The sequence below is a fragment of the Lissotriton helveticus genome, chromosome 3_1, assembly GCF_964261635.1.
Source record: "Lissotriton helveticus chromosome 3_1, aLisHel1.1, whole genome shotgun sequence".
NCBI classification, from domain to species: Eukaryota; Metazoa; Chordata; class Amphibia; order Caudata; family Salamandridae; genus Lissotriton; species Lissotriton helveticus.
In genome coordinates, this window is record NC_136061.1 from 956,699,755 (window position 1) to 956,713,958 (window position 14,204).

Consider the following 14,204-nt stretch of genomic DNA (forward strand, 5'->3'; position numbering starts at 1 on the left):
AGGTACTCATGATTAACCTTAGGTAATTACAGTTTTTCACCCCGTTTAGTGCTAGTGCTTAGTTAATGCAACGTTATGTATACTCGCTAAAGGGTAAACTTACCGGTCTATGTTCTGTTTTAGAGATAATACGGCTGCAGTGTATTTTGTCGATCAAGGACGACATATCCGTAGTACCTGCCTTAATTACACCATTTATCAGGTACCTTCAGCTAACAACAACATACTTACCCCTCATGACTAAATATAGACTTTAAGAGATGCGCGTTCACAACATGGTAAATATAATGTGCAAATTTACACTTTTTGTGTTTCCTTGCGCAGATGGCTGCCACTGACACCGTGTAGGCATATTTAGTGATGCTTTATATGGTTCATGTCTTAAAAAGTCGCAGTTCGAATAGGTTAATTATCCTTTCTGACTATTTACCAATAAAGATTTTGCTCCAGTATCAGATAGCATTTATGCTTAATTGATTAAATTCTATGTTTTTACTTTCCGATCAGAATCATTATTAGGTTAGCCCCTTATCCTTTGAGGGTGACCCAGTTATCAAAATAGTTGATGTTTGGTTTGCTTTATCACAAGCTCAACTTTTCTCACCTTTTTAAAATTAACTTCGGCTACTAATGAGCCATTTTAAAACACATATATTCTTTTTTCTTTCTTCCTTGTTTTTTCTTTTTCCCCCTTTTGTGGTTCTTTGTTCTTCGTTGCTCCTTTCTGTTTTCTCATTTCCTTACTGATTTATCCACCACACTGGAATACGGTGTAGGTGCACAATTTACTAATTTTTTTTAACACTCTGCCAGCAGTAGAAGAATAACTTTGTACAGTTAATATCTGTTATTCATAAGTATAGTAGAGGATGGTAGCAGATAATTGATTTCTTTCTTATCTTGACACTCAGTATCTAAATAAATATATCTTTACATGGTTCTTAATTTTAATCGTAGGTAACTGTTTGTGGCTTTCCTGATGAAGGCGCAGAGTGCGCCAAAATGGGCGTAGAGAAGAAGATCCATCGTATAGCCACCGTCTTTTGTGTTTCTCTATTTGTTGTTTGTGAAATTCGCAATATTGTCTGTTCCATGGTGTCCATTGACACAATTCACGAAGTGTGTAAAATGTTATTATATATGTTATTGTTCATATGTAATAAGTTTAGTATGTCGTATATTGATTTTTTGTTTTATATATGTACTACAATGTTTTTAAAAAGAGAAGAATAAAAATATGATATTTTTACATGATTAGATAGAGACACTGAGTGTATTGTATCATGCACATTTTGATATGAGTCACTTATGAATAGGTGACCCATTAATTGCCTAGGGATTTGCATTTCAAGAGTATTATTTCCCTGCCCTTACGAATTGGAGTAGTGACAGGGGGTCCTTGCTATATGCTTTGAGCTACTGGGTATATGGCCAATACTTTTTGTATACACTGGCATTCATCGTTTGGGTGATAAATGAGGAAACCCTGTAAATAATAATGGTACTCAAGGCACTGGCTTAGTTCAACTTGTAAAGTGAAGACATATTCAATAATTAGAATACATGACGAACCCTTAGAGGCCCCTACAAAAGAATTAATAAAAACTTAGGAACTGAATAAAAGAAGAATTTTGATTGTGATTAAGCTAGGCATATTTATATATGTGATGGATCGTGAAACCAATGATTCCCCAAAGCAAGTGAACATGTTATCAATCATCAGAGAAATGAGTTGACATATAAAATAGGAAACCTCCTTATCACGATTTACTTTAGGAAATGAGCTGCACTTGAAAACACATATCGAAACTGTGAGGCGACCGCTGTAGTCGGAAAGAGGACTAGTTCCCCTACAAACACGAACCTTTCATCTCCATTTGGGGAACATTTTGCAAACTGATTGCTGACGGAAACTATATACGTTTACCTATTTGTGAGTGTGAATTGCCACATTTTGGCAATGAATTGGTTGATTGAAGTATTTATGTGCCAGAGAAAAGAGTATGAGAGAGCCACATTTGGCTGTAAGTAAATCATCAAAATATGAAACATTGAAGAGGTATGAGATTATAAATGAATGTCTGCTTGGTATGGAATGTAAGTTATGGACATGAAGCTTAAAAATAATGGCCTTATTATTGGTACCACTACGATATGGGAAACACTGTTGTTTTTCAAGTTGTGGACTAAAAGAGGAAACGTATGTCAATTATGGAGCTAAATAATGTATGGGTATTACTACTATGTCTGTACCATTTCTCTTACAGGTTTTTAAAAAACATATTCTTTATATGTGGGAGAATATCTATGTGGTCCTGAAGAAGGTGGCATAAGACTGTGAGATCCACTGAAATGCGTCAATGGTACTAATATATCGAATCTGTACAATATCTTGATGCAATAGGCGATGACCTTTGTGCTATATCATGCTTTATGTATAAATGATTGAACCGATCAGTACTGATGAAATAGACAATTGTTAGCTGTCTTTTCTTGTTTCTCCCTGTTTGAAAGAAACTTTTTCAATTATTTGTTGTTAATTTATTTATTTAAAAATGTGTTTTCCTTGTGCCGAATTGAGTGGTTTGTAATGTAACTATTTACACTCTGTTTAAAACAAGTGTTTTTTAACTTCTGTAGGTAATGTGACTACGATGATACTGTGATACACATACTGTATGGATTTGTAATTGACAAATGGTGTTTTATGAACACATTATTAAAGCCCTGTTTTTTCTATATTCTAGTAGTACTGGGTTTGTTGGACACCTAGGGGCCTATTAGGATGGCGGGCGGACGACCGTAGCAGTGCTGGGACCGGCCGCCAGTGGTGCGGCAGTCCCGCACAGGCAATTAGGATACCACCGCCACGGAGGCGGTGGCTTCCCCCATCCACATCATTGTGGCGGGCGGAACACACTGCACCGCCCGCCACAATGCTGTGGCTGCACTTGCAAATGCAGGATGGTACCATAGGTACCCCCCATGTGCACCCCCATTACCCTGGGGGCCCGCAACAGGCCCCTACATACAGAAACCGCATGCCTTTCCATGGCGGCAATGCCCACAAGAGAAGGCACTTCTCTGCCTGATTTGTAATATGGATGGCGGTGTTTTGCAGACACCGCCACCATATACAGCCCCTTATCTGTCCGGTCGACTCGTCGACCAGTGGAAAAACGGCGGACGGTCTTTCTGTCCACGGGGTCCCCCACAATCTTAATATGGCGGGGGGGAATGGGATGCAGGCGGAGGTAAATGTCGGGCGGATCACCAATGCCATGCGGGCAGGTGGCGATCCACCCGACATGCTAATAGACCCCAATGTGTTTGTGACATTAGTCTACTTAGAGTATGGATAAGTGTATTCAGTACATGTATATGGCATAGTGATTTCTTAATGGGAGTTTTTGATTCTACTACACATATTTGAAAAAAACCATCAAATTTTCTGTTTCAGTCAATTTTTCAGAGTTTGAACATGTATCACAACTATGTTTCCAAATCCTTGAAGTATAAGAAAGAAAACCTGCCAGGGACAAACATGTCATAAAGACTCTTATAGAGAGAGATGCATTGGATTATGTTGCGTGAGCCACGAGGACTGAATCATCGGATATAAATGTCTTGCTTTCTGCAAACTTTATCTTATCATTATCTACCATACAACCACGAGGATTGAACCATGAAACACTTAATGTCTCATGCGCGTCGTATATTTTGTGTTACAACAATACTCCAGTGTTTAAGAACTGTATACATAGGATATAGCTAAATACCATTATGATTACAGTCATTTAGTCATATGACCATACTTTTAGTTTATGCAGACACTCACATAATTGAGTTCTAAGATGTGTAGATGACTGCTACATTTATTATCACAATCACATGGCCGGAAAACATCAGTAATGTAGGTTAGTTCCTTAAGTCATGCAAAATATTGTTTTGCCAGCAGGCATGTATACAGGTAGCAGAGTTAGCCTGTATCATCTAGTGTACCCAGGATACCCCACGACGCGGTTACAGCAGAGACCTACATGACAGCCGTGTAGTGTGATATATTACGTTACACACACTATACAAGTGTTGAGTATTTTAGTTGTTAAGTCAAATAATTTTTCTAAAACAAATAATTCCTTTATTGCCTTTCCACGGATTTAGAGATCCAATATGAGTAAGGAGCACTATATTCATCACATATGTTATGAAGGCAGTTCTGCTGATCATTAACACCATGTGATTTGAATACATGATAGCTGCTGGGTAACAAAAATAACCTGCTCATATTCCATCACTGAATACATACTGGTGTTCATTTTCTCAGTTATAAAGTTTCTTTCTTTCACAATTCTGCATCTGGACCATACAAGTGCACACTTTAAAGGGATTTGAAGCCTTTACATTAGAGAGGAGCACAGGACTTATGACACATTTTAAGATGGTGGTTCCTTTTATCATTAGCCTCACGGGCGATAGCTAGAGGTTGTTAAAGGCAATTCACTTTACAAACATTCTTTTTCGATGAGTAGTAGGCAACACACAACTCCACTCACTACTCAAAAGTTTGACCAAATCCATAAGTATGGAATTCTGGCACACTATTCATATGTCATCTCTTCTTACATATCTCCTCAAACATAGTATGACTTAAATAATAGGTAATGGTTTTTGATATTTAGCACACAAAGATGAGCCTTTGCAGAACTCCCTAAGATTGCAGGATCTCACCACACATGGAGAGGCAGATGGTTGACTTTACAAATAGAAGTGGGATGACTGACATCATGTCACTTTTAAGACCTCATTTGACGAATCTCTGTTTTATACATTGTAGCAGTTTGAGGCCATAGCAATGATACTAGACATAGCGTAAATAGACTGGAATAAGTTCTGCCACTCTGCAAGTGGCTTATACATGTAATGTGATTGTTGATTTAGAAATATGTTGATAACAAAAGATTAACACATTGATTGTTCATTAATATGGATATTTTTAACAGTTTTGGTTTCTCATAATTAGGAACTTATATCCGTCCTGTTTGTTTGTTTTTGCAGAGATGTACTTTTTGTGAAAAGATAAATAATTCCCCGACGAAGGATTGAGATCTGAAATGCAAAACGTTGAATTTATTTATTACACTTGGAATTATGATGCATTGGAAAATACAGCAAGTGTAATATATCCTTAGTCATGGATAAATATGAATGATGAAAATGAAATAACTATTCATATGCAAGAGAAAGATTCCATCTTGAGATAACATCTGGATGAATGAGTTGCTTAGCAGCACATGCAGCCACAGAGCGGTGCAGCAGTTTTGTCCATTTGTGCACCAACAAGTTATTTTTGTTCTTATGTAAGGCACCCAGGAGCAGAGGGGGCAACCTGCTAGCACGCATCAAATAATTCACTGGATGAACTCACAAGATACTAAGGAGTGCATCTTTGGAAATTTCATTTCTAGATACTCCTGATACGATCCCATGTTCTAACCTGTAGGCCAAAGGCTCCATGCACATGCCTACTGCGACAGGATAATACACGTCATTCAGCTTGGGAAACCTATCTTTAGGCATTGATTGGAAGCCAAAGAGCAGAGCAGGCACTCCAGGTCAGCTTTACCCGCATGTCTGCATTAATTTATTATGGCTTGAATATATCAATTATTTCATTTCTTGTTTCTTAAATGGTAAAATAAATAACTTAAATGTAATCTTCATATCTGATCTTCTGACGCCAATGTCAACATCTACTTACTACCACCAAACCCAAAGTAGTAAATCATGACTACATTTATTAATTTTCTATTGCAATATGAATTTTGCTTTTAATAAGTGTTGGACCTGGCATCTTGTGGCATGGTTTCACCAGTCTTTTAGCTCAGCCTTCTATTTTTGACGGTGTGCTCCATTTAGTTTTTGCTGGGCACCTTACCACTGCTGACCAGTGCTAAAGTTCAAGTGATTCCTGTCTAAAATGTAATGGAATTTGAGTACTCCATGATTGGCATATTTAATTTACTAATAAGACTCTAGTACAGTGCACCATGTGACACCAGGGACAGTAAATCAAATGCTATTAGTGAGCTTGCAGCACTGATTGTGACACACATCTGAGTAGCCTTGCAAACATGTCTCAGACCAGCCACTGCAGTGTCTGTGTGTGCAGTTTTAAACTGCCATTTCGACCTGGCAAGTGCACCCACGTGTCAGGCCCAAACCTTCCCTTTTATTATATGTAAGGCGCCCCCTAGGGTAGGCCAGAGGTAGCCCTATGGGCAGGGTGCAGTGTATCAGGACATGTAATGCTGTGTTTTACATGTCATGGAACATGAAATAATGAATATTTGTTTCTATCACTACAGCCAGGCCTATCTCCCCCATAGGTTAGCACCGGAGCTGTCTCGAACATCTTACAAGTGTATCTTCCAATTGGGAGCTGGTAGAAAATTGGATCATTTAGTGAAGATCATTTTTTAATTGCATGTCTGAAAATGCCACTTTTAGAAAGTATACACAAGGAGATGATGGACGGAGCGCAGAAACTTTTCAGACACTCACCCCCAGTCACAGATCTGGGTTGAATCCATCATCATTCTTTAGCTCACTTCGCCACCTCAGTTCAAACCCAGATATATGCAAATCAATCTTGACCCTGTGTCTCATGAGAACAGTTCAGCCCAAACTGCCAAGCCAGGTCTTCCCTGACCTGAAAAAAGCATCCTGGGACCAGTTTCTGGGTAACACCCTTCATCAGCCATACTAGCTTGAATCCAGTGGCAAAGTGAGCAAGGGACCCACGTCCGGGCATACCCTGCCAACCAAGGGCGAACAAAGCATATACAAGGAGATGATGAACGGAGTGCTGAAACTTTTCAGACACTCAACCCCAGTTACGGATCTGGGTTGAATCCATCATCATTCTTTAGCGCACTTCGCCACCCCAATTCAGACACAGCTGTATGGAAATCACCCTTGACCATGTGCCTCATGGGAACAGTCCAGCCCAAACTGCCAAGCCATGTCTTCCCTGGACTGGAAACAAGCATCCTGGAAACGGTTTTGGGCTAACAGCCCTCATCAGCCAGGCTAGTTTGAATCCAGTGGCAAAGTGAGCAAGGGATCCACGTCTGGGCATACCCTGCCAACTAAGGGCAAACAAAGCAAACACAAGGAGATGATGGACAGAACGCTGAAACTTTTCAGACACTCACCCCTAGTCACGGATCTGGGTTGAATCCATCATCGTTCTTTAGCTCACTTCGCCACCCCAGTTCAGAGACAGCTATATGCAAATCAGCCTTGACCCTGTGCCTCCTGGCAATATTCCAGCCGAACTGCCAAGCCATGTCTTCCCTGGACCTGAAACTTTGCCACTGTATTCAAGCTAGCCTGGCTGATGAAGGGTGTTACCCAGAAACCGGTCCCAGGATGCTTGCTTCCGGTTCAGGGAAGACCTGGCTTGGCAGTACGGGCTGGACTGTTCCCATGAGGCACAGGATCAAGACTGATTTGCATATAGCTGGGTCTGAACTGAGTTGGTGAAGTGAGCTAAAGAATGAAGATGTATTCAACCCAGATCTGTGACTGGGGGTGAGTGTCTGAAAAGTTTCAGTGCTCCGTCCATCATCTCCTTGTGTTTACCTTTAGAAAGTTGGCATTTTCTTACTTTAATCATTCTGTGCCTCTGCTTGTTTGTTGAATACACATCTGGGTTAGGACCGCAGTTGGGCTATTTGTGCATTCACTCTGGACAGTCACACAGCAGGAGCTGAGGTGTGCCCTGCATATCCTGATGCCCAGCACCTGCTGATGGGTCTTCCTGAGCTAGAGTGGTAGGAGGAGTTGACACTAACACCTGAATAAGGCTGTGCCTGTCCTCACACAAAGTCATGTCAACCCCCCTGTAGTGTGCCAGGAGCCAGGGCAAGGAAAGGAAGGGTCATGTGCACTACAAAGTCTATCCTTTTTGAAGTTTCCCTACTTCAAAGGCTGAAATGGGTATAAGTACTGGACCTGTGACACCATATCCTCAGAACCATTCTGGGTTGAGGACATTCTGCCAGGAAGAAGAGCTGGATTTCTGTCAGGAGAGGCTGCCACTTTGCTGTTTGGTTTGCTGTGCTGGCCTGCTGCAGCTGCTTCTGTCGCGGGAGTGAAAGGACTGGACTTTACTTTCTACATCCTGCTTCCAAGGTTCTCCAAGGGATTGAGCGTGCTTGCCTCTTGTTCAAAAGTCTCAGGGCCATCAAATATTACCTGCCAGTGCCTGGGTTCTTCTGCTGAGTGTCCTGACTTGCCAAGTGGTGCCAAATCCAGTTTCTGGGCCCTTGGAAGTGAATTCTGGTGTTTTTAAGGAGAAACCCATTCAAGTAAGCTTTATTCGGTTTTTGAGTTTAAAACCATAAAAGCAACAGAAAGAAATACATACATGCATAAATAACTCAACAATTCATTTCAAGATTAAAAGAAAACCGACTATTTAAAACAAGAAAAAAAAGTTTAGCAAATCAACTAATCACAATAATCAAAATAATAGCCCAAGATGCACAGAGACTCCTTTTCACCAGATATTATAATTCGGTGCTCGGGGTCCAGGATAAAAGTCATACAGGTCCCAGATACAGATGGGACCATCTCCAACTTTGGGCTGAGTAGATCGTAAATAAGGGGCAATGTTGCTGTGTTTAAATTTAATTAGTATCAAGTCCCCTGGAATATCTTTGGGCAACATCCCTAGCCACCCCACCCTCCTGACGATCAGGATCCCGCCATCTAGAGCAGGTGGTAGCGGTCTGTTGTTTTTGAGCCAAAAGATGGCTTTATTCAGCAAGTCCTGATGTAATTCACGTTTGCCCTGACTGAGTGGAGGGACCCCAGAAAGAACGGTGACGTATGGGGCGGCTTCAGGGGGTAAATTGATTCGATGCCTTCTTTTTTGAGAAATCCTAGGAACTATGTTGGGGACGTGTGCGGGATTAAAAGTAGCATTGCTGCCACTTGGATTGGGTGTAGTAAAAGGGGAGTCAAAAGATTGAACTTTCCTGGGAGCAATGGTCTTAGGTTTTTCATTGTTGGTAGTGAGAGTAGAGCATATTGGTATAGCAGTATTTTCAGTTAATGTATAAATCCTATTTACAGTTTGTTCAATACTGGTCAATCTGTCCCCCAAATCATTGATTTTTGCAACCAAAGGTGACAATGCGGAGTTTAACAATCGCTCTATTTGCGCCAGTAGGGTCAATTGGAGGGGCGATACAGAGTCATTTGTTCGAGTCCCAGCCTTATCCGACATTAATAGGGTTGGTTTGGGAGGGGATAATGAGGGGCTACAGCACAATTGGTCGGTAGAAAGGATAGTTTCGGGGGGTGAAGATACATCCTGGGGAGTGCGGATTATTTGGACAGTGTCTCTGCCCACTATGGGGGGAGTTGATACATCCGGGCCATAGTTTGTGCCACACAGGGCATTCAGCTCCTCCCAGATGGACATAGTAGTTGGGAGACAGAACTCCAATAACAACAGTAGGCACTCCAAAGCGGTAAAGATAAGAAGGATTAAGCGTCTCTGTACCTCCTCCTTTGTTGCAGCCAAATGGGGTGGCCCGTCCTTCTCGGGTCCTCTGAGGGCCGTAGAGGGCCCGCCCTTTGCCCGGGCTTAGCCCGGCGTCCCGCTCTCGCGTCCCGCGGAGCGGAACGGAGCTCTCCTTTTAGGCGCCTCCTGGCGCTTCCCTGGTGTGTCAGAAGCAGCGCCGCCGCTAGGGCCGCCGGGAGATGTAGTCCCGGAGCGGCGGCGCTGTGGGCTGCACGAGTGGACTCCTGGCGGTGGCGGCAACAGTGGGGGCTTGCTCTCCACCCCCCTCCTCTGGTCCGGTAAGTTCAAGTGACCCCCGCGCTCCGCCGAATGGAGCTCTCCTTTTAGGCGCCTCCTGGCGCTTCCCTGGTGTGTCAGAAGCAGCGCCGCCGCTAGGGCCGCCGGGAGATGTAGTCCCGGAGCGGCGGCGCTGTGGGCTGCACGAGTGGACTCCTGGCGGTGGCGGCAACAGTGGGGGCTTGCTCTCCACCCCCCTCCTCTGGTCCGGTAAGTTCAAGTGACCCCCGCGCTCCGCCGAACGGAGCTCTCCTTTTAGGCGCCTCCTGGCGCTTCCCTGGTGTGTCAGAAGCAGCGCCGCCGCTAGGGCCGCCGGGAGATGTAGTCCCGGAGCGGCGGCGCTGTGGGCTGCACGAGTGGACTCCTGGCGGTGGCGGCAACAGTGGGGGCTTGCTCTCCACCCCCCTCCTCTGGTCTGGTAAGTTCAAGTGACCCCCGCGCTCCGCCGAACGGAGCTCTCCTTTTAGGCGCCTCCTGGCGCTTCCCTGGTGTGTCAGAAGCCCTATGTTTCGACTCCAAGCGTCATTGGGAATCGGTACAGCACCGCCAAAACTAGACGCATCGTCGCTGCCTGCACAGGGTCGACGTTCCAGCTAAACGCAATGACTGCGGCTTACAATGCACGCCCTAGATTTTTTGTCGCAGCACCTCTGCAGAACTTCTGCTGCATGAGTCTCAAGCACTGCATCACCGAAGTATGTGACGCATCCCCCCGACTCTCACGCAGAATCTGCTTCAAAGCTGTGGGACAATGCAGCGTGACTTGACTTTCTACGCATCGTCCCAGGGTGCCATTTTCTTCATCAACACTGTACCGCAGTAAGGAACTGAGAATGAGTGTCCAAAAACACAGCATCACCTGCCATGTAGTAGTAAGGAACTGGTTCATCACCTGTTTTTTTGGGCGCCTCACCTCCCTTGCGCCTCACCTCGTCTTTGATTTTTGACGCATCTATGGTACTTTGTCCTGATTTTAAGAACTTGAACTTTATTTAATCTTTGAAAAATTCATATCTTGACTTGTGTTTGTTGGATGTTTGTCATTTTGTTCTTGTTTCATTCAGATATATATTAACAATTTTTTTGAACTAGTGTGGACTCCTTTTGTAGCATTTTCACTGTGTGCATGTGTACAATACTTTACACATTGCCTCAGGGATAAGTCTGACTGCTCCGTGCCAAGCTATCAAGGGGGTGAGAAGAGGTTATTTTAGCTGTGTGACTCCCCTACCCTGACTAGAGTGAGGGTCCCTACTTGGGCAGGGTGCAAACCACTGCCAACTAAGACCCCATTTCTAAAAGTAAGGTTCAATAAAGGTCAATAATCTAGAGGTCTAATAAGAATGCAGAAATCAGTTGGAGGACATCAGATGAAATCCTCAACCCTGCCTGCAGTCTTGCATAACAACCCCATCACATGCTACTACATACCAGATGCTTAACATACACGAAATATGCCCTAACATCCATTGCTGCATTAATCTTAAAAAAGTGGGACTATTCTAGCAACCTACTAGTAGGTCTCCCTCAACTTCCATCTTCACCACCTCATAATGTCACCATCAAGACTCTCTAAGACCTCCATGATATACCCATAATTCATGCTGTGCTCACCAAGTAGGATTGTAACTACCAAAAACAAGCTTTGTATAAACTGCTTGTCGTAGCCGTAAAACGATGAACAGACTATCCCCTAACTACAGAACGATTATTCTACAGAACCATTATTCTCATTAGGTACTCATCGCCCCATGGATCTTCAGTCAGCAATCCATAATCGTCTACTAACACTTGAACTAATAGTACTAGTCTTTCAACGTGTTTGGACCTCGTCCCTGAAATTCACTCCCTGCTTCCTGCACTTTGTCTCCTCTGTCTCCGTGAGGATTTGGATGTATATGGTATGGTTGTGTGGCCGTACTGTAAAATACATTTGCAAAAACTGTCTTGGGTCTAGTCAGGCTTGTTTGCACAACCTTAGCTCAAACCTGGGTAGCTGTGGCTTCGATCAGCAAGGCTTGAACAAAGGAACTAGTTAAAGCATTTAACAGTACCAAACATTGAAATTAGAAAGCCACACAAAATGAAAGAAATACAACTCCAATTAATAATAACAGATTATATATTTATGAATTGTTAGAGTCCAGGATGATCAAAATCCACTGGTGGGTTCCAGTAATACAGATTTTTTTAAAATCTTATTTTTTAAATCCAACCACAAACAAATCCTATTTTTTAAATCCAACCACAAACAAGCATTGGCAACCGTAAAGTTTGTAAACATTTGAAAAGTTTATAAGAGTTAGACCAAATCGAACAGGGAGAAGGTCTTGAGAGCCAATGGGGTCGTTTTGGACAGTTACCGGGCCCCCAGAGCATTTTCCAGTCCAGCTCGAAACTTTACAGCACAACCACCTTTGACTTCAATGCAGTGGTCTTGATGCTGCGGATGCAGGAGATGAAGATGTTCAAGGATGCTCCAGGAGCTGTGTGGTCAATGCGGGTATCTTTGTGGTTATTCCTCTGTCCATAGGTCAAGTAGTATGACTTTGGCCACAGAGGTTGGGGTCACTCGAAGTCCTCTTTGATAGCGTAGAATCCCAGCAGCGTTGGGCTACTGTTTTCGATTCACAGAGGTCCCAGTGATGTACTTTGGTGGGGGTTGGTGTTGGGTGACCGATCTGGACTCAAATGGCACTACTGGGTCCGACTGACTCAAATGCTACTTTTGGCCATCAAGGATTGGTTTCTTGGGATGCTCAGTGACAGCTGGTAACAAATATTCCTTAGTGGCTACCAACTTGCCGATGTAGGCTACTTCAGTTGCTCTGACCATGGTGCAGGGTCCAGGGGGTCAGTCCACTGTTCTTTTGAGTCACTCCTTTGGTCTGTGCATGACTTTTCCCTGAGTCAGGAGCTGCAGACATAGTCCTTTCTTTGTTAGCCCCAGTTTCAACAGGTGCTTTCCAGCAGACAGTGCAGCCTCACTTTGTGCAATCCAGGGGGCAACAGGACAGTCCTTCTTAAGTCTTTGTTCTAGTTCTGATGTTAATTGGAGAACCAGGGCGCATATTTGTTCCCAGAAAGTAACCTGGGGGAAGATGCGATCACTAATCAATGGACTACCAGATCCCCTCCCTCTTGGTGCCAACTCTCCAGCTATGTGCGGCATGTAGCAATTCCAGAGTGCACTATTCTGTCCTCTCTCAAGATGTCGGGACCCTACCTCGGGTGTCAGGAGCTTGGTAGGCCACCATAGAGGTGGCTATCTGTGGGCTAAACGCCCATGGGCAAACTGGCTTGGGCACTGGCCTCTTCTCTCTGTCCCTGTCTCCAGTCTATCTACCGGGATAAAGGGGAGACCCTCAGGAGTGTGAACGCTATATGAAACCTTTGATGCTTGCCGTTTGAGCTAACACCCTGAGTGGCTTCCTGTAAAGGGGGAGTAACATCTCGCCCTGTAGCAAGCTACTATTGTTCCTAAGCTTGGGAGTCGTTCACACAACTCCTTAGGTGGTCAGAATGCTGTCTGTTGGCCAGTGACCGTGTGAGGCCACTGGACAAACTGGGTCCAAAATGGAAACTTTCTAAAAGTTGCATTTCTTTAATAGTGACTTTAAATTCAACCTGGGCATCGAGTCAGGTTTAATGCCACGATTAATTTGACACGTTGCTGTACCCAGCTAGGTAGTCCCATTTAGAAGTTAGCCAGGCTGAAGGGTCAGGCGGTAACCCTGCGTTAGCCAAATTTATATTAGCTCTTTCACTGCAAAACAAGATTTTAGAACTGTTGCTGTTAAGACATATATAAAAATACATGTACCCCTAAATGTTATACCGCTCCCTGACTTAGGACTCTCCAGGCCCTCCATAGGAGAGACTTGCATATATTACTAAGAAAAACCCCAGCAGCTGCATTTTCTCCAACTTTTAATGGAAGAGGTGCACAAACTGTGATTGATTATATTTTAGTTTCCACTAACAAAGCCCCTCATGTTAAGAACTTTCAAACTATTAACAATGCCCTCAGCGATCACTCTCCTTTAAGTGTGACCCTTCAGACTGGGATAGTCAAATCAACGTAGATTCATTGCAGACCAATGTTTTAGACCAACAAGAATTGGTATTGGATCGTCTGAATGGTTACACTTTAAAATGGGGCAAATTACACCAGAAAGCAGTAGTGGCAAAAATAGTGGAGGAAAGCAACTCACATATAATGAAGTGTCTTGACCCTTTGGCTACCTCGGTCCAAATTTTAGCTAGCTATGCTGCGATTGTTGAAGTCATAAAGAAGGAATTGACCAAAGTCTGCAAACATAAGAAGAAG

General features: G+C 43.4%; 1 protein-coding gene and 1 long non-coding RNA gene across 5 annotated transcripts in view; one reads left to right on the plus strand and one right to left on the minus strand.

The window, feature by feature from the left end:
- Positions 1-5,711, plus strand: part of LOC144823134 (uncharacterized) — a 48,367-nt gene extending 42,656 nt beyond the window's left edge. The window contains exons 3-4 of the long non-coding RNA XR_013608741.1: positions 2,268-2,363; positions 5,059-5,711. This is a non-coding gene — a long non-coding RNA (uncharacterized LOC144823134). The remainder of the gene's footprint in view (positions 1-2,267; positions 2,364-5,058) is intronic.
- The window catches only part of MLPH (melanophilin), a 391,857-nt gene that overhangs the window by 238,515 nt on the left and 139,138 nt on the right, over positions 1-14,204 (minus strand). The gene's annotated exons all lie outside the window — the stretch shown is intronic.